The sequence below is a fragment of the Telmatherina bonti genome, assembly GCF_933228915.1.
Source record: "Telmatherina bonti genome assembly, chromosome: 16".
NCBI lineage: Eukaryota > Metazoa > Chordata > Actinopteri > Atheriniformes > Telmatherinidae > Telmatherina > Telmatherina bonti.
Window position 1 is genome coordinate 27,185,651 of NC_136614.1, and position 24,003 is coordinate 27,209,653.

The 24,003-nt window shown below is 39.7% G+C and overlaps 1 protein-coding gene across 1 annotated transcript in view; it reads left to right on the forward strand.

The window, feature by feature from the left end:
• Window positions 1–24,003, forward strand: part of klhl29 (kelch like family member 29) — a 247,787-nt gene that overhangs the window by 93,118 nt on the left and 130,666 nt on the right. The window lies entirely within an intron of this gene.

Here is a 24,003-nt window from a genome sequence, read left to right on the forward strand (position 1 = left end):
TTAAAACTGCAGAGCCAGAGGTCTGTTGTATCTCTTTTTTTTTCCCTCTCTTCCTCTGTATAAGTGGTTAAGCGATGCATGTGTTGAATAAAATTTAACACTCAAAGTCAGCTTGTCTGACAATGAGATGGGATGAACCTGTCAGCTCTCTCTGCCTCGTCCGTCCTGCTTAAAATGCCAGTTTGGATAAAGACAGCCGTAACTGGGAACACAGAGAGCTGCTTTTAACTATCAGACGTGGCACTAATAAAATCGCCACTAGCATTTGCTTTTTTCTGATTGGATTGTTTTATTATATCTTTCCCTCTGTGGGAAAATAGGGTTTGAATTTCTGGCACATGCAGTATGGCTTCTGTTTTAGCTTCACTAACTGCATGTGGACGTCATTTTCCTACTTTTGTCTTTTCCTTTTACTGAGCATTCAGTGTTTGTTTGATTTTTCTCTCTTTTAAATGCTTGAGAACACATAAGGTTCATGTTTGATGACCAACAAATCTTCCATCAGGCATCTACAACAAATTTCTAAACAAGCGGTGGCCCTCGAGGGAGTGAGTTGAGGATTAAGCAGTGATTTTTCTTTTTTTTTTTCTTCTTCTTTTGCCTTTCTGGATACTTTTGGAGTGCTAATGTCAATGAGAATCAGTGATTTTTGTGTTTACTAGGAGCGACCGCTCCGGGATCTAGATGTTGGTTGTCTCTGCACCGTGTGGGGAGAATTAAAGTTTCCCACTCCGAGCAACACCAGGCTGTTCTGCGGTGATTGCTAATCAAGGACAGATATACGAAGCCAGACAGACCGACGGAGGCAGAAAACCAAACAGACTGAAAGACAGACAGACCGACAGCAAGAACTATGTACTGTCAAACTGTCAGAGGAATGGAATGAAAAAAAAAAAAAAAAAAAAAGGAACTGTCAAACTTTTTTTTTTTTTGTTATCTGCATTTGAAATCAGACGGATGGAAAATAAGATTCCTGAATTTGATGACAGTTTCACGGAAATCTCAAAGCCTCCTCTTGCAGCCATCTTTTTACCATCAAAAGAAAATATTGATAGCGGTCTTTTTTGTTGAACAGAGAAAAAGCCCACGCAATGACAACATGGCAGGCAGATGTGGGAGGATAACGAGACAACGGGCCAGAGAAAAGGTGAAAGCTACTCTTATCTCCGCCTGTCTTGTCAGTCTCACTCTGACAAGATGTTCCACAGCATTCATCCAATTTACGTCTCATCATGAGCCCTCCTACGTACGTCTTCCTGTCTCTGGAGAGGTGGGATCCCAGCTGACCTTGGCCACATTTATCCCTCCAACCACCTCTCTGACTCAGTTTGCCAACCTTGGTAACTCTTCTTTCCCATTTTGTCCCTGGTGCACTTTCACAAGCTGGGTTTTAATCCCTTGACAGAATTTTTGAAATACAGATATAAACCGATAACTCTCGCAGTCCACCTGTCTTTGTCAAGCTGCAGAAGAGACAGTCATCCAGTAGAGGTTTTGCACTTCTTTTTCTGCTGTTTTCTCCTAATGCATGCGTGGGTGGGAAAGGATTGCGGCGCTCCCAACACACCGGCTGTCTTATGAGTCTGGCTCCAAACAGGCGGCCTGATAGCTCAATCTAATAAGTAGTCATCGGATCCCAGATTCAGATCTCTCTCTGCTGTGTGAAAGATGAGATGCAGGTCCCTCCACTGTTTATGCCACAATGACTCTGCAATATGAGAGTGTTCCACTGAAAGAGTTGAGGAGCGTGTTGTCATCCTATACTGTACATCTGCTTTTACCACCAGCACACAGCCATCATTGTTCTACTGGTCTTTGGCAGAGCAGAAACTGGCATGGAGGACGTCAGCACACAAACAAAGGAGTGTTTACAAAGAGCATATTCATCTCTGAGACTCGTATGAGAAGGTTATTCCACTCACTTTGGTGGCACCATTTGATAAAAGTAACAGCGCCATGGAAACCATTTCCCCTCCTTTTATCATTTTTACTTTTATCTTCCATCACACCTCTATTACAGTTTCGAAATCTTCAGCCCATCTCTCTGCTTCCTCCTGTCCGACATTGCTCCAGCCTCTTCAAATAACTTCTTGTCTTTTTTTTTTTTTCTTTTTTTTTTTTTTGAGGCATAGATCCTCATTCCTACGTCAGCTCTGCCTCCCCCCTGAGCATGCTTGTGTGAAATTGGATTGCTGATCCATTGGTGCGGAGTACCAGAGATGTAATATGGGATAGCGGCAACCGCACGGTCTGATGGCAGAGACAGCTGTTACAGGACACCGAGGGATCAGAGATGACGCTTGGCTTTGAGGCCCCACCTCTTCAAAACTGGAAATGCTCTCGGCAAATCTCATGACAAGATAAAGGAGAACAACAAACAGAAACACACAAGGATGCGGCGAGGGGCGTTAAACTTCCCAGCGCGAGCAAATCTGCTCGATTTGCTCAAATCACTGATATGTCAAGAGGTCATCGTTGATCTCCGGACAATTTGGAGCCGGCGTCGTCTTAGATTTCCCATTATCGCGTGTCATCGCTGCCACCAACACCCATCACTCCTCCTCTTCCCCGTCATAAGGTGAGAAGATTGTGTCAAAGGGGAAAGTTAAACTTCGCACAAATTTCTCCTGTGATTAACACTTTCTCACACTCTGCTGGCCTGAAAGGTGGGTGTGAGAGCCTTGTTCCTTTTGAATATGTCAGTGTTGGAGGCAAAAATGTAGAAACGCCCTGACAACGCCATTGTCCTTAACAATCAGGATTTTCTTGTGAAAGATGACTAAATGTCCCATTTTCACTGTTTTCTTGAATCCCACCTCCCACCCAAACTTGTCCACTTCCTTTTAGTAATTTTGTGGGAGTTGAGACGTACTTTCTTCTCTAAAGTATAAGACGGGGATCCTCAATCCTGGTCCTCAGAGGCTTTTGTTCTACTGGCTTTCCAGGTATCCCCCTTGCAACACACCTGATTCATATCAAATGCTACGATTACATGGGAGTTTTAATTCCCGTTTAATTCCAAATAAAAGTTAATTCTGCTTTAAACTGATGAAAAATGACCAAGTAAACACTTAATTCCTAATGCAACTTTCTATTAGGAATTAAACTTAATTCCGATGTAAGTGTAAATTAAAATTATTAGAATTGTTAATGCTGAATTTAAAAAAAAAACATGTAGCAGACTTGTGCAGAGCTTGTTGGAGTCTGAGTCTGTTGTGTTGCAGCAGGGACATTTGGAAAACCTTCAGGACAACAGCCCTCGAGGACCATGAATGAGGATCCCTGGTCAAAGGCATCGCGTTATTGCTCTATAAGTTGGGAAATAAGTTTAGACATGTAGTAATTGTCCACTCTGTGGTACCTTATTGTAAAATTACACTGTAGTAGACTCACAAACTGGTTGAAACTGCAATGATTTTAATGGATTTTTATCATCACAACCATTGAACAGACTTCACATTTTTTCGTCTATCATTTGTATGATCACGTTTCAAATACAAATGCTACATCTCGATTCCCATTACGGTTTTTCCCCTTTAAGCATACAAATATGCCTTAGACATTTCAGGCAAGAAATTATCTAAAGATGACATGTTGGTCAAGCCTCCATATATTCTTAAACATTTTAAACCCACACATGCTCCATATGAAAAGACGAACCCTTAATATCGCTATATATTTGGGTATTGCCTTGGGGCACTGGTTGGAGAAGTTTTTGGATAAAAACACAAATATCTTTGTCACTATTTACCAGATCTAATAAATGCCTGAAATGAGGGATATCCACAGAGCGAAATGTTCCAAGTCGGTTGAAGAAACAGTGAATAAGAAATCTGTGGTGACAGAATTAGGCCTGCTGATCAGCTTCTGTCAATGGAAGATCAGATTGTACTTCTGAATAGTTTCATAAAGGTAGTTTATTAAATGCAATATTCTGCACTACTGTTTATTTGAGAAATTTACACCAGTTAACATTTTATCCAGAACTGACTATATGGACACTTTAGACACATTCACATCAGCCTTTTTGATTTGAATCCCAGTCCGTTTGTTTGGAAAGTCCACTTTGTTTGGGGAGCTGTGAATGCACCAAATGAAATCTGATTCGGACCAAAGAAGCAGACCTGGTCTGCCTACAAATGCAGGTCTCAGTCCATTTCAAGCGAACCAAATACAGGAAGCGGACTACAAAAAAAAAAGTCACTTCCTGCATTTGATGTAGCATTACGGATAAATACATAGCGATCTGTTGGTCATACTGCGTCCATTGTTGCAGTGTATTTCTGCAGTATATTTGCATAAGACAACATAAAAAAAACCCAAAACAGCAATGGTGTCTTGCTCTGTTTAACTCTTCTTCAAGCTGGTCTTGTTCTGTTTTGCTAAATACTAGTGCAGCGCCACCTTTGGTGGGCATGGGGATATATTATTCTTATGGTTTGGCACGTTTGACCAAAGTGCAACGTGAATGCAATCTCAGCCTGAATGGATACACCTCCCTACAACTGAGCCGAGTCCCCGATTGAACTGAGTTTAGCGGGCTATCCTGATGCGAATGCACCCTTAAAGGAGAAGTGTGCCATTTAGGCAAGAGTTCAGTCAACTTCAGCGAACCTTACGCTCTGCTCTCCAGTTTAATGCTGTTATTCATCCATCTATGTAATTGAGCAAATTATCAGAATGAGTGGATCAGCTCTAGCCCTTCAAAGACCCACACTTAGTACCCATATTTCCCTTCAAGTGTTAAATGAACCCCCCCACTGAGCCTTACTGATTGTATGTCATTTGGTTTTTGTTGGGGAAACCACCCCCCTCCCCGCCGATCCACCAGCTCCATTCCTCTTCCTTCTGTAGTCACCCCCCAACTCCTCACTTTGCCCCCGCTCTCTTTGGTCTGTCCTGTTCCACAGTTCCAGAATAAAGAGATGTGGCATTTAAAAAGGTCCACATGTGGAGTGGTTGACATTCAAAGTGCTACCACCTTAAGGTTAACCCTACACGAAAGGCGATGGTGAATGCAGGCTTTAAAAGCATCAGTCATGTCATGTGGAATATCAGGTATTGGCGAGGAGGCAGACAGAGTTGCCTTTGAGATGCACAGGTAAACAATGTCTCTCTTCAGCATGTCTGGCACTTGACTTTGCTTTGTCTCACACCTGTGTTATTAATGTTTTGAGATGCTCTCAGCATCAGTTACATGCAGCACAGGACGACATGGTTATTTTGTCTTGCTGTGCTGCTGCAAAGGTCTTATTTGTGCAAATGAATGTGGCTGCAGAAGGAGTAGTTATGGGCTCGCCCTCAGATTCTGCCCGAGGCTGATACTTGACTCTTGGTAAAACGCTTCTTTTTGTCCTTCTTATTTGAAAAAGCGGACTTTCTTTGACTGTAAATAGACATTGACAGTCTTTGCTTTGAAAATTCTTTGCTTGATTTGGTCCGGTTTTCAGTTGGGTGCACAGAAGAGACAATAAGCGAGACTTAAGAGAGGGAGAATACTTTGAGACAAATCACTTTCCAATTGATTCTGTGCTTCTTCGTCCTCTGCTGGTATCTGAGAGAAATCTTCAGTACAGTCTATTTACCACGATTTTTATACCCAGTGTGACTGTAAGGATGGGAATATTTGCTGCCCACTCTCATCTCCCACATCGGTCCAGGATGAATTTGACTGACTTTAGCAATTCCAGGAGCTTTTTTCTGGAATGACAGCATGATACTTCATTTGGGGAGTTTTAATCAAAGGTCTGAACAGTTATTGGCTGAATGTTTATAAAACTTGACAGCAATCCATCATAATTTGATATGCATCCTAATGGTTGCTGTAATCCCAGGTGAACTCTTCGTTCTGCCGCATCTTTGGCTCAAGTTTAATTTTACCCAGTCAGTACTTTCGTTTGTGTAAAACATCTCCACCTAAAGGCGCCACTTAACACACCACTTTTTTTTTTCTTTTTGCTTTGGTCATAAATTTTCTTTTCATATTGGAAGTGTTTTTCTTTCCTTTTATTTATTTGTGCAATTATTATTATTCTAAGGCTTCCAGATTGCTATCCATACACCTGTACATCCATCCATTTTGTAAACTTGTTAATCCCAGTGCAGGTTTGCAGAGGGCTGAAGTTTATTCCAAAATCTGTGTCCCAATTGCTTTCTTCCCCCTTCTTCATTTTATTTAAACTGGATTGTTTTGTTTTTTTAAAAACTGAACATTGAAGGAAACTCTCAGAATGATTTTGAGCTCATATTCAGAAGGTAAGGCTGAGAATACACAGAGGAACTAATGATGAGATAAACTCGAAGAGCCAAATTCACTGTATGACGTTTAGGTTTTATTTCGATTGTTTTGTTTCCTTGAATTTTAAACTTCAAACTTATTCAAAATAAAAAAAAATAAAAAAAAACAGGGGTGTTGGTGGGACTGAGGTGATTCGGTATGGGTCGAGCTGTGATGGTGTTCTACTTGCAGTATGTTTTCATCCAAGTGTATTTTCAGGTATCAGACAAAAGCATGTAAATGTGAACTATTTCTTTAAACTCTACATTTTTAGTGATTTAAGGACGATATCTGCCTGCAGTTGAGATGTCAGCCATCACATATAGTAAAAACACATCACAAACCCTCTGGTGATGACATGAAAAATTGTAAACATTTAAATACTCATGTCTGACAGCTGAAGTTTTTATGACAGGTTCATGTTTCATAACCATAATAGACATGTCTTTTCATCTTCTTGTATAAAAAAAAAAAGAAAAAGAAAAGGGCAAAACAAAAGGTAAGCACAGGATCCGAAATAAGCCTGTTCTATCATTTCAACCAACAAACCTTTATTGCTCAATCAATTTAGGGACCTTTCTTATACTTTGGCTTCCAGTTTGATTAGGATGTCCTGTGCTCTGAGTCAATCTCTGGTACTTTTATTGAATGAGTGTTGGGTCCCTGCGATCATTATTGTCAATAACAACAAGCTTCACTACACCACTGCTGATTGATTCGGCTTGGGGCGATAAAATAATTGCCTTTTTTATTTTTTTCATCTGATTGGAGGATGTTAATTGGCTTAATTTACGTGGCTGCGCATATCTTATGTCTGCAGCTCTGACTGAGCAAAGATGCCAATAAACCACTGAGGAGCTGGTTAGGAATACCGTGCAGTAATTTTTAAATATGGGCATTTGTATTTCATGGAGTGCATGCAGTATTGAGGGTTTTGCATATTTAAACAAAAAGAAAAAGTCATCTTAAAGTGGCAGCTTATTTGAAAATCTATCCGCCTTTCAGCCTGTGAGGATAGCTGGCTAGTGTCTCCTGCTTGCTAGCTATCCAGCATATGCAAAAATAAATAGACAAAATGTAAGTCTTATTTACTGTAAAGCAAAGAACAGTTGGCTGTGTGCATGCATGTTTTTCCTCTTTATCTTTTATTTGTTCTCACACAAATAGAAATGAGAGGAAAATAAAGAAGATCCTACGTGGGATTCATGACACGAGCGCTGGAGGCCACAGCCTCTTCTTTGCCACCTGAGTATGTTGATAAATTTTGCATTTGGATTGAAATTGGATGTGCATGGCAGACAATAAGAAATGTGCACTGGGAAAACCTTGAATAAATCCATAGAGCTGCAGCAGACTTTAAACATTAGACCAGCAAAGATGGATTAACTTTTTTTTTTTTACTTGTTAAGATGTGAAAAAAAAAAATCTTCTAAAAAAAAAAAAAAAAAAAGTCTAATTTTTTCATCACGTATGATAAAGGCCAAAGGTGTTTTGATCAAAGACTAAATGTAAAAAAAATCTTTTGCCAGACGAAGTTTACGAACACAAGACAAACAAACCAAGGACAAACGCACATTTCTGAGTTTTCTGTGGTATCTGTAGCCTGGTATTACAGTGCACCCAAAAAACATCCACACTGCTGGCAACTCCAGAAATCAACTAGATTAGAAGACAACGGTAAGAAACTGTGCATCCATACAGACTGAAATCATGTTCATGCTGCGCTTTGGTCATTATTAAACCATTAAAATAATATATCCCAATTTTCACCAAAGGTGGTGCTGTACAAATGTGAATGCACTCAGAGTTTGCACACCAAAATCACCCCAGCACACACGTCTAACCAAATCAGGCCCCCATATTCCACAGTCCCGAAAAATGAACCAAAAAAGCTTCAAAACACACAGGTTCTCTGCTACAACAAGGCCTGCAGCCAAAGAGTTCATATTGTAAACTTAAGCTCTGGTAATGTCTGGAAAACAATATTTAATTTTAAAACTGATATCTGACAGTAAACAGAGGCGGGATCAATCAGTGTCTTCAGTCTGGTCATGCAGCAGAGACGATCAGGTCCTGCCTTGACTACAGCTGGAAGCTGGCTGCAGCGACCAAGCCTCTCGTGTTCTTCTGGACGGGGGAGGGGCTTACGCATCAGCTGCTTCTCCTCATTGAGAGTAAAATACACCATCTTTCATGTTACTCACCAAAAGTCTCTTACATCGCCAAAGAAGTTGCTACACTTGTTTATCGTCACTTTTTCTTTAAATAGACTCAATAAGGGTCTGGAAAAATGGCGAGATGGAGTGCCAAAGTTGCTAAGTTGCTAACTGTGATCTGCTGTGTGCATCAGTTTAATTGTTGTACTAGGAAATTGGGCACTGACAAACATTCCACTATCAATTATGTTCATTTTTCTGTGACTATTTAATCGTAATTAACACATTAAATTCCATCCATCCATTTTCTTAACCGCTCGGTCCATTTCGGGGTCGCGGGGAGCTGGAGCCTATCCCTGCAATCACATTGGGCAAAAAGCAGGATACACCCAGACAGGTTATTTTTCATTGTCCTTTGTAAAGAAAACAACACATATGGTAATTAATATTAGGGTTCCTGGGATTCATAGGATTTTTTTTTTTTGGATGGGACTGAGTTATCTAAGCTGGAAAACTTGTAGCGTAAACACTGCATCATTTAAACTTCAATCTTTGCATATGTGCTTTTCATTTATGACATCGGTTGTTTAAAAAAAAAAAAAAAAACTAATTGGGCTGTCTTGGACTTCAGACAACTTTTTGTCCGCCTCTCATTATGCTTTCATTTTTCTCACTCTATTATTAGATTGTCAGCCTTCAGTATTGTAGTCCGGCTACGCAGGTCTTTCCCTGTGCAGCATGCTCAGGGGATCTAAAGCCAGTCATTTTAATAATACACACATAAATAATAGATATATTTTAAATGCAAATTCTAGAAGGGACTTTGGCGTGGCTCAATCATGCCGCATTTGCGGTTTGACCTTAGCCCAGGCTAACAAATTACTGGAGCTCAGTGTTTCTCATTAGGTCTTCCACGCATCATCACACTGCCAAGTTGCCCTCTGTTTTAACCACAACCCCCCGTACACACCACTTAAATGTTTTCTTCATATGTTAATAAAGTTTCCCGGCGAGTTTGTTTTGGCACTGTTGCCATCCAGTGTTTTGCATGTAACGATGGGAAGAGCTGAGAAAAGCACTTAGATGAGAAAACAGCCACAGTTATCATTGGTTGACATTATCCACATTGTTTCCTCAGAAAACAGTTTAATGTTGCTGGTAACTGAGCAAAGTAGAGAGGAACCATAACAATCTAGGATTTTATTGATGATCTGAACTTTTAATTGAATCTGGCTGCACGTCAGATGTTGTTAATCCTGCGACATGATTTTTGGGGCAGTTAGATCCCCTCCTTATGCTCCTGCATGAAGAATAAAAACCTAATCGCCCAAAACACCGAAACATTTTGCATAGCAATACTCTTATTTCTTTCCTCTGCTGAAATTCAGAGGGGGAAGTGATAGTGCTGCGGTTTTATTGCTTTGCTGCCAAATAATCCAGTATTTGCAGCCTTTGTGCTGCTTTATTGCCAGTCAGCAATATAGTTTGAGCAATTTAAAAATAATGTTCCAGTCATCCAGCCAATGTAGTCATCCAGCCATTCATTTATCCTTCGTGTCCCTTCTGTCTCCAAGATTTCTTCCACTTTGTGGTTCCCACCAAACCACCTTTCTGCCATTCTGTGATAACAATCTAAATAGTTACATTTAAAATACTTTTTTCTGCTCCTCACTGCAAACAGCTAGTCTCTGACATCAGCTTGTAGAAATTCTCAAGTTTCTCCCGATCCCTGACACGCTCATTTTAGAGCTCATGCTGCTACTAAAGGCACAAGTACACATCAACAAAGGCCACACAGTTTGTTTTCTTCCTTATTTCTGCTCTAATAACAGCTCTGCCAACTTTATTGCAACCATAATCAGATTAGATACTTCTGGGAAATAACAGCTGATGATGTTTGAAGAGGAGGATAATATCCTTATTCAAATTAGTCTACAAATTGGAATGGAATAAATTGTCTGTTCAACATAATATTTTACCGAGTCTAGAGACAAAGCAATCCAAAAGTAATTGAAAGCAATTAGATTATGATTACTAAATTTAATTAACCTGGTGGATTATAATACTGGTTGTTAGTTTGGTAACAGAATACAATTTTCAAGTAAACCTCTATCTAGGTGCTGCGTTGTGGCTCTCTGGACAGAATTTTGTTCTCTGAAGTAAAACTTCTTGATATTAACATGATTTTAATCTCATCCTTGCTCTTAAACTGCAACATCATCTATTTTCTGCAAACTAAAGAGGTACAAAATTTCATCGTAATCAATCATTGTCTCTGTAACAGCTTCATTAAATCAAGTAATTACTCTATAATTGCTTGGTGCTGAAGTGCAGCACTTCTTTGCATTCGTATTAACCTGCTGCACAGGTGTGTCGGCAGCGCTGTGTCCTGACTGTCCATTCAGAGTCTGTTCAAGTCCCAACGGGTTGGGCGATGTAGCTCTGAAGTGCTGGGTGTCAATTCCAGAAAGGAAGACGTAGATCTGTAAGACAAAAAAAAAAAAAAAAGATGCCATGAATTAGATGCTTTTCCTTCCATTATGACTTCCCTCGTTCATCCGATCCATCACCAGTGCTATTAATCCATGTTAATAGTTTGCTGTATTTACATAGCAAATAAAAAGAAATGCCATGTTCCCCCGACGCAGCTCTGTTTGGGTTGTTTTGGTTGGAAATTCACCAGCTGTCATCTCAATTAACAAGCTAATTTCAAGGGACGGTTTTGCGGACTCGCGCCACATCTCGAGCGTCACCCGAAGCCTCGCAGAATGTCAGCACGGCGTGCGAGCAATAACGCTCTCAAGGTCAGATTGAAATTGGAGCCATTTCATTATGAGTCATTATGGGAAGTGCTGTGCATCTGAGGGAGCAATAAATATTGTCAAACAGGAGCCAAGAGCAGTGAGTGCATAGTTTACAGTATGCAACGCTCGCAGTGTCTTATTTTTAGGGACATAATTTATCGGGCACTTTTTTTTTTTTTTTTTTTTTTTAGATATTAGCTGTTAAATAACAAGGACCAACCATGCAATGATGTCATGTTTTATGCTTTTATTCTTTCTTTAAATCTAACTGCATGGCTCCATCAGAAAATAAATGAAACTAGAATGACGCCTATCGTGTGATGACTTAGCTGAACTCTCCCTTCTGACGAGGAAAATATGGGCTAAATCTACTGTAAAGGGTTCAAAACTCATGTTGGGTTTTGACTGTTTCTTGACTTGCAGACATTTATGAAACATCTCTGAAGTATTTCCTATCTTTTTTTTTTTCCCTCTCCTCTTGAAGGGCAGTCAGAGCAGCTGCACAGTAAATTACAGGAGGCTTGGAACAGCTCAGCTGAAAATCAGCTGAATTATTTCTGGGCTTTTGCAAAGCTACAATGGTGATTATTAAAAATGAGGATGATTGTTTTATTAGTGCAGATTTTGTCTGCCAACTTGGAAATGAAACATTTTTATGCAGAACTGTGTGATTGTGTGTACACGTGCGTTTGAGTGTGTGTATTGTATCTTAGCAGGACAAAAGCCGAGTGATGAGCACGTGGGTGTTTCGGTACTCCTAAGCAGAATGATTACCTTGACGAGGTTAAAAACGAACAAGTGCAGCTGTATGAACCGCCTGCGATTCATTTAATGACAGCTGCTGATTTGAACCATGATGGCTGCATAATATAAACCTGACGCGAATGGAAAAGCAGAACATCTAGGATCAGCAAGGTCACTGCCACTTTCAGAGTTGCCCTCCCTACAAGTTTGCAGGATTCTTGTGCTAGATTGCTTCATAAAACTTAAGTGCAGAAATAAAACATAATTCACAATATGCACACACGCACACACACAAAAGTTAATAGAGGCACTACAAGCTGAAGTGAATGCCCTCAACCATTTCGGATTTCTAGAGAAGCACAATGTCCCTGTTAAGTGGCATTGACCTGTTACAAATCTCTATGCCGACCAGCTTCAAGGGCAACGATGGAAGTACAACTTCATTCACACGACAGGCAAATTTGTTTAAAGCTAAGGAACTGCAGATTAGTTCTTTATACTTATGTATTCTTTATTACTCCTCTCCACTTTTTGGGCTCCTGCAGTGTTTAACCGCTGTGCCGTGTCACACTAGAGATTGTCAGGTGTGCCATGGGAAATTATCTTACTGAAGATATTTTGACAAGAACAAATTTTTATTATTAATATAAGCTACAGAGTTCCATTTTTTTTAAAAACCGTTTTTGGTTTGTGATCTTTTCAATGAAAATAGCGTACCTTGCCGCAGAAAAGGTGAAAAACACTTTGCTACTGCATTTGTTTAGCTTGTTGCTCCTAAAGATGTTTTAAGAAAACACTTAATAAATTAAATACTATATATATATATATTTTTTTAATTAATTAATTAATTTATTTTTTTAATAACAACGTTAAGAATCACGCATTACTGACGAGACGATACCCCGCTGCTCCCTTGTGGCTAGTCTGGAATTAAAAGAATAATTTGTTGGGAAGGTGACAAATCGTCTCTCAGACAACTAGATAAACAAAGAAGAAATGCCGAGAACCAACCAGGTTATAGATGCAATGATTGCTAATAATCATTAAGACCCCTGTAGCTGTGAAACACTGATTGGTCCAAAGTTTCAAAATGTCAAGAAAGGACTCTGGTAAACTTTCAAATCTTGAGAGATTCCAAATTCTTGTCAAGCAAACTTTACATTCCCACTATAAACAAGTTGTAAACACAATATTGACATGTGTTGACAGGAAACCTTTGAGCAAACAGTAAGCTTGTGTACACATCCAGCAGTTGCAAACATTGCTGTTCATGTTGCATCAGGAACTTGTGGCCGTCTGGTGAATGTAAACTCAATATTATGTCCCCTTTAGCCCTGCTCCTTATCTGTTCTTCAGTCACTCCTCAGGGAAGTGTCTGATTGTTTAGCTGCTATATGGTGAATGCTTCATAATGTTCAGCATCTAGTTTCTTATAGTGTTAAGCGTCACTCTTCGACAATAAGATGAGAGATGCTATAAAACCAAAGGAAGCAACAGAGACTGATGAGGATTCTCTGGAGGCGTGAAAGGAAAAATTGAGACCGATGTAAGCTGGAAAAAAATCAAAGAATCGAGGGTAATTTAGTTTCACATTTTAGCCTAAGAGACATTGCATAGTAGGAAAATACTGCAACTTTCACCCATAAAGACCAAACCCATGAAAAAATGTCAAAATAAGTTACGTTTTTTTCATATGGTCTCTTTATTTATCCCTTTCACAAAATGTAAAATATGAAGTACCACATTGTTTTTGGCATGTTTACCATTTATTACCATGTATGATGTCAAAATTTCACAAATTGTAATCTTCTGCTTTCTGGTGTCCATGAAAGGGCAGAAAACTGAAGCCTGCCATATTTTGCAGCTGTGTTCCTGTCGGCTCACCCCTTTTTCTTTATATTTTATTTTTTATTCAAAGGACCCAGAAGTTTGACTGTGGACATTGATTGCGTATGCTAATTTCCATCCAAGTATTCTTACCTGACTATATGCCTTTATTTTGTTTAAGCCAATTAACACAGCTTTGAATCATTCAAATATTTTGCATCTTATGCAAAACGGATAAGTAAAAATGTTAATTTTTCTGGAAATATGTAAAGGAAATTGGACTGGCTTGGCTTTTACTGAGTATTTCTGTATGTTAGTAAAGTGTACACACAAGCTGTACAGTCGTATATCTCATGTACAGCCACAAAGATGCTTAGATGTCATTGGATTGATGGTTTTGAACCACAGGTGAGATTTTGTAAAACTGGAAATGGAAATTTAACTAGACAAAACAAAGCTGGTGAATCTCAAGGCAATGGAAGTATGTGAATGCACAGAAATGGCTCTTTAGATGTTAGCTGCCTTTTCAAATTCCCATATCTTTGATTTCATTTGATGTTGCTTGAGTTATGTCAAACCTTTGCACTCAATCCTAGATTTGACAGGGAGCCAATAAAGACCAAGTAAATTCAGCATTTTGGATCAGCTGGAAGGCTTTCAGCGCATTTTTCGGTGAAAACAATAAGGAAGAATACCGCTTTTTCAGTTTTGATGGTACAGTTGTGTTGACTAGTTGTACAGTCTTGCATAACAAAACACACACACGGTAAATCCTTCTGTACTATCTGACATCTGCACATTTTTGGCAAAAGAGCTGGAGAATTAAACATGAGTTCAAACATGACATGACACAAACAAGTGACTTCAAATAACCTCTTTGTTCTTAAGGGTGACGTTTCAGATCAGATCAGGGTATTGTGACACACTCCAGTTTTGTCTCCTTTTAAATTGTAACCTGACATTTTGAGAATGATGTTTGTTGCGCAATTGTTGGTATCGTTTCACTCCAAATCTGTAATTTAACTCTCGGATGATGCAGACGTCTCCATTTTCTTCCCGAATTAATATTTGTTTCCTTGTTGGATGAAATTAGCTGTTTCAGAGTGGATATCAAGGTGCTTCTCAAAGATGTAGGTTGAGCTATCATCACAACTTAGATCTTTTTCTCTCTCCTTTTGCACTGAAGGTACCTGCTTAGAATTTATTGTGGTCAAAGAAAAAGAAAACATTAATATTTATCGGGTGGATGTGCAAGGAGAAAAGGAAATTTAATAGTTGTTCTCATTCAAATCCCTTAAATTTGTACTGAGCGTGGAAAGGATGTGACCAGAAATCTCTTGGTGTGTGACCTGCATATTTTCCCGGTAAATGAGACATGTTAAATGGTGTGCCAGAGGGAAAATGGGTCTTTTCAAGCAGCACACACTGTTCCGATCATCACAGATAACCAAGCTGGAAGGCCAGGGACCTAATTTAAGGGCTATTTACCATATGCCAGATTTTCAATGGAGCTGTACCCAGCTGCAGACATAAGCAAAAAAAAAAAAGAAAAAGAAGAAAACCTACAAGACAAAAAAAAGCCCACAAACAGGAGAGATGCCATGAATGATATTTGAAGCTCTGAGTTCTTCTATCGTGGTTATGTGTTCTGAGAATGGGAGATGAAGGTAAAGAGGCACAATTTGAGAAAAAAAAAAGAAGAAAAATGGGATGTGATTAATTCCTGAGCACATCCTCTACTTCTATCACCTTTGACTGATTCATCAGACTTGAGCAGCAAAAGGTGCACAGTTTTTAATCGCGGCCGTAATCCTAGATCAGCGGTAAAGTAGGATTTGTCTGAAAAGTGAAGGTTGGGTCTCGTGAACATATTTAAGCAGCTCACAGTGGAAATGTAACCATGAATGTGGAATCCTCTTTGTCTGTCTCTCCTTACCATCTATTTCTTTTTATTATATAGGATTTAAAGTGACAGAGCTTCCTAGTGGGTGTTAAGCATCATTATTCTGGTTTTGGGAAACAAGGAGAACAAGATTTACTTGGATTAATTTATTTATAGTCAGCCTGTCTAAAAGCAAGGAAATTTACATTTAGTTGATTATTCTCCCTTTATTGATCACACCAGTCAGTGATGTTAATTCACTGTTTGAATGCCAAATAAGTCAACTTTACATTGATGTATAATGTGTTAGGATCATCCCTCTGTGACATAAGAAATGCAGCTAAACATGTGGGCAGTGCCACCAAAAAATGTGCCCAAACCTCCTGCAATATTCTCCTGATATCCCTTCTTGTTTTCAGATTCAAGCTTGTGTCTGTCACTCATGCAATATTGATACTGGTTTATAAGACATATATACTGGAATGAGATTCTTGATCCAGTAGCAATCCCATATTTCCAGAAACTGGGACGTTACTCCATTCCCTCTCATTGACAGAGCAAAGATGGCATTCTGTGAGGCCAGATCTCATCCCAATGAACACATGTGGGATCATCTTGGCAATGTTTTACGTGACCTACACAATCCAGCAAGGACCTCAAAACAAGAGTGAACACCATCAGGAGATTACTGCAGGGTATTTTGGCACTCTTTTCCGGGACCTACCCACACATTTAAGCTTTATTGCTTATACCACATAAGCACAATCCTGGCAAGTTATGGCTTGTTGTAAAGGCGACTACAACAATGCCATACAACACCAATGGGTGTCATTGAACAGGGAAATAATCAACCAAATACAGATTTCCTTACATTTTGTGCATAGTTTGTTTTGTCATTTCTGATCATTTCAATAAAATAATGGATTAGAATCATATTGTGCTTTACTTCAGACGAACCTCAAAGTGCTTAAATTTGATCCATTATTCAACCACTTTGCATTCATACTTGGTAATCATAAGCTCCATGTGTAGCCACAGCTGCCCTGGGGCTACACATGTATAATTATACGGTTATAATTGCGCCATTTGTGCATTTATAGGCAACAAAGCAGAAAAGTACGAAATTTGAAAACAAAACTTAATTTGCTGAAAGTTTTGTTTGCATAGTGAGTGGGTTACTCACATGGCTGCTTCTATGAACAATCAGCTGTCTCTACATTCAGATAAGCATGACCAACACTAGGGAATCTATGCTGTCCTTGATTTTAATGCATTAAAGCCATTTTTAACTTTTCAACTTTTCAACTTTGGTCTGTTAGAGAGATCATTGGCTGCTTAGTTTAATCTTTGGCTGAGGTTTTCAAACTGACTGTTATTTTTTATGCATAAAGCTTAAAGGTTTAATATATTAAGAAACGTACCAATCAATGGATATGAGGACTTTTGTTTAATTGAAACAGATATTTTGATAGTTAAATCACAAGATCTGTAGAACTCAATTAGACATTAAGATCTTAAAAAATACTAATATCATTCTACTTATTTTCCTATTGGATATTATGTATAGCATTCTGCTGCTTTTAATGTTGAAGAGATTTTATCCTCCTGCACAGACTTCAATTGTATGCACTTGTTGGCTATTGGACATGGTCATTGTGGTGTGTTCAAGTGTTACTTTTTCCTTTCTAAAGCCACACAAGAAGACACAGCGGGGATCCTTTTGTAAACACTGCTGCTCGTCATTGGTTTGGCGTTTCAGCCTTAAACACAACGCATTCAGTTGAAAGGAATTCCTCAAAATCTCACAATTTTCTTGCTTGTTTCTTACCAAGATGATTGCTTTTATTTTATTTCCTTTCCACGCTCTGCTTCTATTTTTTACAGCTGTCTGTTAAAGGCATCTACAAGTGTAGAATATTTACTCCAAACCAATTGATGAAAGTGAGACTGATGTAGATATGCTCTTGCTTCACATTTGGTTGGAAGCATAGTTTGTGGCTCATTTATTTTCCCTCATGTTTGTAAATAGATATGTCTGTCTAATTTATGCTCATTGCTACATATATCTACGTAGACGCATGTAGATGGAGACTTCTGTCCATCCACTATTTTCATTTTCAGCGTATTTCAGCCCATATTTAGCAAGCTTGCAGATGCACTGCCACAGAGATCAAATGCAGTGGTACCACCCACAACCAAGAGAGGCAGTATTGAACACTGTCACTTCTGTGACCAGCAAAAGGAATAAAATAGAAGCCACAATGTGTGTTAATGTCCACACAGACCACGGCTGTCTATTGAACCTCTTTTTAATGTTTATTTCTGGTAATGCGTCATGTTGCTGTGAGCTCTGAACTCTCCAACGCCCTCTAGTGGATGTGTGTGCTAACACCCTATCAAACATAAAGTAACTGGAAACTGTTGGCAGTGACATTTGGTAACATTTAAAACGGATGTGCCTTTTTGCGTACATAAAGGCGACGTAAATAAGGAAACTGTAATTTGTGTCCATTCCATCTTCAAGACTTTGCATTGTTTTCTTGACCTTCGATCGTAACACCTGGAGTGTAATATGTATGTGTTACAAATTGTTGCAGGTCATTTAAGATGTTATAACTTTTATGAAAGAATGTGACTTTGCTTGGTTTAGGGAAGGATAATGGTTTAACCCAACTCTTGTTGAGTATCTTTAGGACAAAGCAAGTCCCTCTTCCATTTCCATATTAAGAAGGAATTGTACTCAGAATCGGCAGCCATTGAGGGTTGCTATGAACATTCTGGGTCTGGTGACTTTCAGCCTTACGGACGACTCCTGTAGGACGTTCCCTTCTGCAAAACTTATCGCATATTTGACTTTGAGGGGGTGTTGTGTAAAAATGAGAAATGGAAGACTCTTTCTTTTGTTTCCACTCTCAAATATATAGCCTCATTTCATCGGCTTAACAACCTCATTTAAATAAGCCTAATGACTCTCACTAATGTCCGGGCATGGCCGAGAGATTGCGACTGCTCTCACAAGCGATGTCCTCTGAATGCACATTGTATATCTCCATTATGAGGCCGGGTCTCTGTGGAAAACGCAACCCATTTGTTGTATTCTCCCATTGCTCAAGATTAATTTTGATATTATTTGCTGGTTTCTCTGTTATACAGTTTACATGTTAAGATTTATGGCGCCTAATGGACTGTTTGTAAGACGGAGGGTGATTTTTGTGCCATATATTTTTCAGGCAGCTATTCATGACAAAATTGTTGTTTTTAGTAAATGCCAAAGGGAAAAAAAAAAGTTTAATAGATCCATAACATCAATCATTTCAAGTGTACCCTGCTCTTTTGTGTTCATTGCTTCCCAGCAGTATAGCTTTTGACAGCTGAATTGAGTATTGGAAAGGTCACTGATATGCTAATGCAAAAATATAATTTCCAGTCTGGCTCTTTTTAGCATTTACTGAGAATACATTGCTAAAGGGAAATGTTAAATCTCCACATTCAGATACATTAGCAGTATTAGCTGCTTCTGTGTCACCCACCCCCCCCATGTCAGCTTGTGATGACTCCGCTGTGTCGTGCTCAATACACAGTCTGATAGTTTTCATTAAACATCAAAGTGTGAAACCAGCACTTGGCTACCCTGTTATGGATCAATTTAAATAAGGGACTGTGCTTGGCGTCAACACAAATCAATATGTGGATGGGCTTCCTGATGCAGTCATAACCACCAAAGCAGGCCCATTATGCGGAGCGCTTGTGTCAAAGATGAGTGTAAAAGCGCATGCAGACGAATATGTGACAGGAAATCGATGGTCTCTGATGGGGACTGAAACCTGACAGCTCAATAAGCTTTGGAGTGAAGATGCTCCCACTTGCTTCTCCTCTTACGACCAAAACTGCATCCTGTTCCTACAAGGGACTTAGCAGCTCAACCCCGCATGCTATTTCAGATTACGAGCTCTTGTCAAGGAGTGCACATGGTTCCAGTGAGTGGGGCTGAAGAAGGGAAAAGAAGAAAGCTGCTGCTTTTAAAGGCCACCTCTAGAGGCATCATTACCTCATCCAGATAAAATGGAGGGGGCACGAACACTGCTGGTCAAGAGGAGGAAACTTTGGAGGTGAATCAGCAGGTTCAAAGGACTTTTCTCTAAGAAATATTGATATATAATATCTTATGACATACCGGAGCTTAACTACAGACTAAATCCAGACAATCACAACAGGGAGAAATATTCAAACTACCAGTGGTCTCTTGTTAGTACAAAGTATGAGACAACAGAGAGACAGAAGAAGCTCCCAGTCCGACGCTCCATCTCTATGCAGTACGGCAGTTTTATTTTTGGCTGCAGGAAGTTTTTAATAACAGGACTCATCCAAGTTAGTGATTAATCATCTAACTCATACATATTAATGCTGTCTAGCCACGCTAAGCAGAGAAATGTTTCATCTTCCATTATCCTGCAACAAATAACAGAAGTGGATAATGAACTCATTTAGAGATTTTGTACAAAAACAGTGAAGTTTTCCTTTCCGTCCTTTTAGAAAAACTACTTGTCACACATGCAATTTATGTGTGAATAAGCAACCCTTTTTGTCCGACACAGCAAGCACCAAGGTAAAATGTGGAAGAGGAGACAAATAATAGATAGTTATACGAGTTTCTTCTTGACAATCTCACTCTGTTTGATTCTGTGTTAGTCTGCAGCTAAACGGAGTCGACTGAAGAGAGCCGGGCACCTTTAAAAAGGAAAAAACAAAGGAAGAAGAGAGAGTGTACACCGCCGCACAGACACACACTGCAATGATCTTACCTCTAACATTTACTTGAGAGAGCTTTGTCACACATTTATAAAAAAAAAAAAAAAAAAAAAAAAAGGTAAAAGAACTTCCTTAAAGGATATCCAGGCTAACATATTCTTAAAACTCTAAATATCTAATTTTTATTAGATTTTTTTAAAACTACTTGTCTAACTTTGTGCTATTGAAACAACACAAACATAAAGACATCTCCCCCCCCCCCCCCCCCCCCCCCCCCCCCCCCCCTCTTCAAAAACATCCTAATTTTACTTGACGATTGTAACTTTCGACACAGGGACACGGGAGACGGACCTTGAAATTACTTTTGCCATCTGTATAGAAGCGCATTAGCATTTGAAAAACCAACAACATTAGGCCAAATCAAGAGAAGCTCATTCACAGCCACTTGAAAGGCGTCTCCAGAGAAGTCTTTTAGCTGTACAAAAAGAAATCCTCTCATAATTCAAGCGAAGGTCTGTTTGTCCACCTGCCTCAGTGCAATTCATGGGTATTTTTCAGTTTCTTTAGGAGACTGGTCTCTAATGATCCCAGCATGTCTCTCCAGTGTATATCTCACCCCAAGCGGTGCGCTGCGTGGACTCCCTCCTGTGCTTGCAGGCGCACAGGGCTGCACTGACCGCTTCATCTTGTGGGATAAAACCAGTCTTTCAGTCTTCTCTTAAGCCCTAGGGGAGCTGAGCTGGAGTTCCAAGACTAAAACCTCAAAGGTTGGAACACCACCACAGGTTACACGTCTGACTACTGCAGCTCTGCTTTTTCACTGGTAGTCTCTGGCAGGCGTCCATATCCTCTCTCAAGTCAGGTCACTTAGAAAAAATTAAAATATGAGCATATTTTTGTTTTCGTGTGAAGCCTGAGAATATTTAATTCCTTTTGAATGGAAATGTTTTGTTATTATTTATTTATTTGCCATATTAAAAAAAGGCAGCCAAAATAAAGCTGTTAGCAGTGTAGGTGCATTTGTAATCATATATGTTGGTGGAGTTAGAAGGGGTTTTCATTTGACAGCAGTACTGCAGATTCTGCTGTAGCATGGTTAATCCTGCTATTTTTGGGAACCTCGGTGAAAGGTGATCGCCACTTTTTCCCAAACAGCATATTTATTACATTTCATATGAGTAGGGCTGATAGATATGGACATTGTGCTTTTTTTTTTTTTTTTTAAATGTTGCAGCACAGCAACATTAATTATGCACATTTACAGCAAATTTCAGCCATTGGCTGTGTCTGCATTTTTAGTTTAATTACTTCCACTTGTATTCTGATTAGAGATTTTGGCCTCTGGGTTTTTAAGCGATGTTGTGATTTAACAATGGCAAAAAAAAAAAAAGCTTTAGTTACACCGCATAGAAAATCATAGACAATGCAGCTTTGCTTATTATAATACTATTTTTGGTTGAGATCAGCTCTTTCAGAGCACAGATGTGGGCATTTTGTCTGACTGGGAACTGGGTGTGGACCAAAAAAATCTTGCTGCTGTGTGCTTGTGGTCCCTATTGACAAAAGCAAAAGTCAATAGGACGCTCCATGGGATCCATCTAACTGCCTGTCTACTCCGCCTGCTTTATAAGCTGCACACACAGTATATACACAGTATTGAAGAATGAATATCAAATTCTACATTTGAATCAGCAAACATGCTTCAGTCTCGCAAAAGTCCATCTTTTTAAACATGAATACCGTTTCTCAATGTTTTTTTTTTTTTTTTTTTTTAAATTAGTGAGTCTCTCTTTATAAACACAAGACAAACAGATATCCAATAAAGACGCCCTGCACTACATTTAGCTGCTGTTAGCAGACATGAGGGTTAGAGAACTCTGTTCTGGTTCAATTAAACCTCTGCATGCTGTGAAGTGAATGTCTCTCAGGAACAACATGTTCTGCTTTCCCATCACATCCTTCTAGCAGTTACTGTGATAGAGAAATAAGCGAGGAATAAGTGCAAGGGGGCGTGGGAGGTTATGGCCGTGCGAGCAGAATGCAGGAGAGGGGAGGGGGGGAACTGTCTATAGCTTCTTCACCTACACTAAGGTTAATATTTTCTATTGATTTATCAACCACTGCTGCTAACTTACCCTTGATGGAAGGAAGCTGAAGATTGATCTTTAGCTGTTACGTGATAACATGGGATCTTTTCAAAAACTCTCTTTCTATAGCTTAAGCTAAGAAGCTGCTTCTTTTGTTCCAGTAGCAATGACATTTACTGAGTATTGCACCGTCAAGGCAATTCTAAAGTATTGCATTGTGCTTTGCCCAGTCCAAGAAGTATATAGTGTTTGCACGTGGAGGCCATGCAATTCTTTTGCTTTATGTGCTACTTTTTTCCTTGGAGCAATGTTTGCATGTCTATATGTTCCCACTGCATCTTTCCGTGAATCCAATCTTTCCATGAGGTTATTTGCTATTTGGCCGATATGCAAAAACCATCTGTGTTGGGCTTTGAGATTACATGCATTGTGAAGTTCGTGTACGACTCTGTATACTGGACTCCTGGCAGAATACATACATATTGTAATATTAGTATGAATTTCTTCCCCAGTGATGAATGACTGGATGAACAGGTGTTTGCCTAGTTAACGGTTATTTATTACAGCTACATGTTAGGAAGTAGACACGCACAAGGCCACACAAGGCATCCGTCTTGCCTCAATTTCAGCTACACAGTCGTATGTGGGTCTCTGACGTTGCTGCTGTGACAGACAATGGATTTTCTTTTCCCCAAACACTCGCCACACATCAGGCGGGGTCATGGCCAGCTGCAGACCCATGTCTCTTAACTGTCCCCGCCACTTCCAACGGAGGGCATTGTGGTCCTTGCTGCTCTCCTTTGGGAGGTGTTGCTATGACATTAGGAAGTTTCTGCAGCTCATCTGTCCAAGCGCTCTCTAAGAGGCCTCGGCGTGCTGCTAAGCCCAGAGACAAAGCGTGTTTAGTTTAGCTGCTTGCTTTAAATACGAGACAATAGAAAATGCACAAAAAAAGGAGGGGATGAAGTATGGTTTGGAGGGTAGATGCTGCAACCTTTGAGCACTCATGGGATATTAGGCGGGCTTTCCAGCCCTGCTTTCCCACTGAAGCTTAACGGCCTCGCCCCTGCGATCACGCTTCTCTTTTCTGGTACGAGTGTGCCGAGCCAGGAGCTGTCGGAGTGTCTTAGCTGGAATTTCAGTGGAAGTGAAGTCCGTTCCCCTTCACTCGTTCGGCCTGGGGCATGAAATTATAGAGTCTGTATCCGCACCCCTGTCTGCGGTACATCAGTAGCACATATACCCTCCAGGCGCTTGTGTTGTGTGTTTTCATTTTTGGTGCTCGCCTTGCGCTGCTTGGGGTCAGTGTTAAATGTCAACGTCTGAAAGGATGCACTTTGTTTAGGTTTTCAAATTTTAGTGCACAGTCTGGAAGTCATGAACAGTCAACTGCCAGTAATGGCTGACATTTGTTTTGTATAAAGGGATATTGCCTGAGTCCAGATGGTGACTATGGATATGACATTTCAATAAGCTG